Source organism: Exserohilum turcica, assembly GCF_000359705.1.
Source record: "Exserohilum turcica Et28A unplaced genomic scaffold SETTUscaffold_20, whole genome shotgun sequence".
Taxonomy (NCBI): domain Eukaryota; kingdom Fungi; phylum Ascomycota; class Dothideomycetes; order Pleosporales; family Pleosporaceae; genus Exserohilum; species Exserohilum turcicum.
In genome coordinates this window covers 661,827-666,731 of record NW_007360026.1, presented here as the reverse complement: position 1 = coordinate 666,731, position 4,905 = coordinate 661,827, and positions in this window count along the sequence as shown.

Below are 4,905 nucleotides of genomic sequence, written 5' to 3'. Positions count from 1 at the left end.
AATTCCTAGGCTTTATAATCTTGTGAGATGGTGTTAAAATAGATCTAAAGAAAGTCTAAACTATACAGAAATGGCCAACCCCTAAGATAGTTAAGGACGTGCAATCCTTTCTAGGATTTGCGAACTTTTATAGAAAGTTTATTAGGAATTACTTCTAGATTGCTACACCACTTACGGAGATTACAAAGAAAGAAGTAGGGTTTAAGTAGACTTAGGAGTGTCAGACAGCTTTCAAGCAGCTTAAGGAGACCTTCCTAGAGGCACCCGTACTAGAGATGTACGACCCAAAACGGAGAACGCGAGTCAAGACTGACGCGTTAGATTATGCACTTGGAGCTGTATTGTCACAGCAGTGCACAGATAAGAAATAGAGACTAGTGTTCTACTATTTAAGGAAGTTCTTAGGAGTAGAACTTAACTACGATGTTTACAATAAGGAACTACTTAGAGTAGTTAATGCCTTTAAACAATAGGAGGTGTACCTATTAGGACTCCCTAACACAATTAAGGTGTATACTAATTATTAGAACTTAACGAGTTTCATGACAACTAAGAAACTTAACCAACAATAGGTTAGATAGGCCAAGATGATGGCACAGTTTAATTTCAAGATCTTCCATCGCCTAGGATCGCTTAATAGAGCAGCAGACGCTCTAAGCTTAAGATCCAACTTACAAGAACCTGGAGGCAAGGAGCCTTACAATGCTATACTAAGGAAAGCGCCAGACGGCACTTTGACGTATAATCACCCGAAATTGGCTAGGGTAGCTAAGGTGATCGAGCAAGTAGAAACGCTACAACAATAGTGGCAGCAGGAAGCAGCCAACTAGCAATTTAAGCCTAACAATGTCGGCTCTAGGGAACTATTATAGGACGAGAAGGAGTACTAAGATATAGTTTAAAAGGATTGAACATATATACCTCTACACATAAGGACAAACCTTATACTAGAACTACACAAGTCTAAGGAATACAGACATGCAGGAATTAAAGAGATAGTTAGAAGACTAGCAAAGGTGTTCGCCATACCACGCTTGCGAGCGATAGTGCAGGATGTTCTAGGCAACTGTTTAGCATGTTATTAGAATAAGCCTAAGAGACATAAGCCCTATGGCCTGTTGCAGCCCTTATAGCCACTATAGCGACCATAGATTAGTGTTACGATAGACTTCATAGTGAAGCTCCCAAAATCGTTAGAACCTAAATCCGCCCAACTTTGCGACACGGTGTTAGTAATCGTAGATTGATTAACTAAAGCCGCGAAGTTTGTGCCTATAGAAGAGACTATTACGGCAGAAGAATGCGCGTACGAAGTCACTAAGGCACTAGTATTAGAGCACAGTGTGCTTGAAGAGTTTATTACTAACAGAGATAAGCTGTTCACGTCTAAGTATTAGAATACGTTTCTAGCGAAGTTAGGTGTTAAGAAGAAGCTTTTAACAAGCTTTCACCTAGAAACGGACAGCTAGACAGAATAAACAAACTAGACGCTAGAACAATACCTACGGATGTACGCTAATAAGCTGTAAGATAACTAGGTTAAGCTCTTGCTAACAGCACAATTGGCCTACAACAGCACGAAATCCGCAACAATAAGGCAGTCGCCGCACTACGCGAATTACGGGTATAAGCTAGTAGCTTATTAGGACCTAAAGGATATTAAAAGTATCGCGGTAGAGGTAGAAGATAAAGCACGCCTTTTGCAAGAATTATATAAAGAACTAAGTAAGAATATAGCTTAGTAGAACCTTACGGCATCTAAGGCTGCGAATAAGTAAAGGATTAAGGGACTAACTTTTAAGAAGGGGGATAGAGTTTTCTTGTTGCAATAAAACCTAAAAACTAAACGACTATGCAGAAAATTAGACAACCTCTAAGTAGGACTATTTAAAATCCTAGAGGAAGTTAGAAAAGTAAATTACAAGTTACAGCTACCGCTAGGCATGCGTATCCACCCTATCTTTCACAAGAAACTCCTAGAGCCAGCACCTCTAGATGCTAAGCTAGCAACAGATATAGAGCTCGAAGACGACGAGTACGAAGTCGAAGAAATCAAGGACCTGCGGAAGTTTAGAAGTTAGTGGAAGTACTTAGTCAAGTAGAAGGGATGGCCCGAGAGCTACAACACTTGGGAGCCTAAAGGAAACCTAACAAACTGCAAGTCACTAGTACAAGAGTACTATCAGAAGTCCCTAAGGGAATCAGGACTGTTTCCGCGAAAAGGAAGGAGTAATCAAAAGAAGGATCAAAGGAGTTAGCCTGTAACCAGCCTAGATCAGCCGACGGTTCGGATAGCGGTGGTTCGACAACAGGAAGGCCCGTACCAGGGGCGGAGCTCCCCTCGGCCTGCTCTTTCGCGCGATCCTGAAGGTTCAAGATGGCAAGATCTCGATCGGCAAATGCTTGCTCTCGCGCCTCGGCCTCTAGGAGCTCCCGCCGCAGGCGAGAGGTCTCCGCGGCCGCCCGAGAAGCCTTAGCAGCAGCTAGGGCCTGGCGCTCCTTGGCACGAGCGATCTCTAAGCGCTTTTAACGCTTCTTAGCCTAAACCTTCTCCCACTCTTCCTCTAACACAAAAAGACTGCACGTAGTAGCAACTAAAATATAACTAGCGTAACAGCTAGTTATAGTGTCTATAAAACAATAAAGGTTCTTCTCTTTACAACACTTACAATAAAAAGTTATTTTGTTCCCCTACTCTTTTACACAGTTAGCACGAGCACGACACTTAGAAGTTAGGCCTTAAGCACGAACACGACGGGAGGACGGGACCTTAGGCATAGTTAGGCAGGCAGATAGAAGGAAAACGAGCGTACGACACGACGGGCGTACCAAGACCTTATATGCAGCCGGCGCTTTAACACGCGGCATAGGAAAATAATAACCTAGGGTATCAAGACAATAACCCTAAGAGGGGGGATAATGTTACAAGTAACAGCAAGAAGGATTCCTCCCCTAACGAGAAAGACGAGTGGTCGCAGAACGCACTTAGGCTCAAGTTAGAAAGCGAAGGTCATTGCGGGGCAACAGTCACGTGATTAACATCACGCTAAGACAACTATTAGACGCTAGTATGTGATAGTAGCAATCCTGTGATAGCAGCCATCAGAGACATTAGGCGGGACATGGGTTAGGTCGTGATGGCAGTAATAGCAGGACCATAGGCAATGGGTATAAGAATGGGTTAGATTTTATTATTACACTTGTTGTGGTCAACTTAGAATAGTTCGTCTCTTACATAGATTAATACTAGTTATTCTATTTCTATATAGAATTAATTACCTTTTAGTTAAATCCTATAACTCTTTTCCACGTAACCATTTCGGTAATCACACGGACTACCGCTCCCAGCTACCTCGCCCTAACCTGGACCGAGACTAGAGAAGTATAGCTCAACCCCGTGTAACATATAGCTTATAGCCTTTTTATGAATACTAAAGCTAAAATTTTTTTTAATGATAGTACTAAATAAAAGAAATAGCTTAGTAGTATAAAAAGCATACTTAAGTTGAATCAGCTTACTTTAGCCTACATAAAGTTAATTCAAAGTATTTATAACTCAAGTAACATGACAATAAGCTTAGTGATCAAAAATAAGGAATAAATAGTAGTATTAGATATAAAAGAGTTATTGAAACTATTATTTAAAGTATTATAAATAGTCTTTAGCTACTTATTTATAGTAAGCTAGTTAATATGGAAGTTAGCTAAGTACTACTTATATTAGTCTAGTTTACTTCTAAAAAGCTTAACTTAAGTTACTTTAAGCTGAATTACTATAAAGTAGTTATTATTATGTAATATATAATATAAGTACTTAAAATGGTATAGAAAAGTACTACTATTATTCAGATAGATCAAGTAAGCTACTTACACATTTTGAATGACTAAGTTAAAGATATTAAAAATTATGTAGCTAGCTATACTAAGAATTATTAATTTATTATAAGTAAAACTAGCTATGTAGTAAATATAGTAAGAAAATATAAACTTAAGTTAAGTAGTAAAAAGGTTGAAAACAGTAATTATATTTAGCTTAGCAATATTTAATATCATAGTAAGTAAGTTCAGCTAAAAATATTCAAACTAGAATTATGGAAGCTAAAATGAAGTAAGTAAAAATAACTTAGTACTACTTAGGTTAGCTAAAATATAAAATAGATTAAAGAAGCTATTTTAAAGCTAAAAAAGGAAGTAATAGCTTGAAAGGCTTTAGAATAAGCTAAAGAAGCCTAATTCAGGCTTACTTGAAGTAGCCTTATCTAAATTTACTTTAAAAAATACTAAAACTAAAATTTACTAATTCAAAAAACTATATAATAGAGACAAAAAAAACAAAGACGAAAGTATCTTAATTTAGCCTAAAAGATGATATCAAAACGCTACTACTGGTATAATATATAACTTCTTCTCTTTACTACTAAATACTCAAGTGGTAAATTACTATATTAATATATAGTTAGTATATACTTAAAACATCTACTTTCACGTTTATAAGTAATAGTAGATATTTTATGATTTTTACTACTGTTTTATACTTATAAAAATTACGAAAAAAAAAGCTTTATAATTAACGTATTCCACCACCGAGAGTGCCACCCCACCGAGAGTGCCACTTTTTCTTGGCATCGCGAACTTCACGTACGAAAGACAATGCCTCAACAACAGAACGTGATATTTACTCAGCAAGAGGGTAGGCTTACTCTAGCAGTTCAGGCCTATCGTACAGGCCAGTTTAAGAGCATTCGACGCGCTGCAGCAGCCTATAACGTCCATCATCAGCAGATCTCTCGGCGGCTTCAAGGAATCACCTTTCGACCTACGACGCAGCCAAATTGCCAGAAGCTAACTAAATCTGAAGAGCAAACTATCGTACGATACATTCTTGACCTAGACTCGCGGAGGATT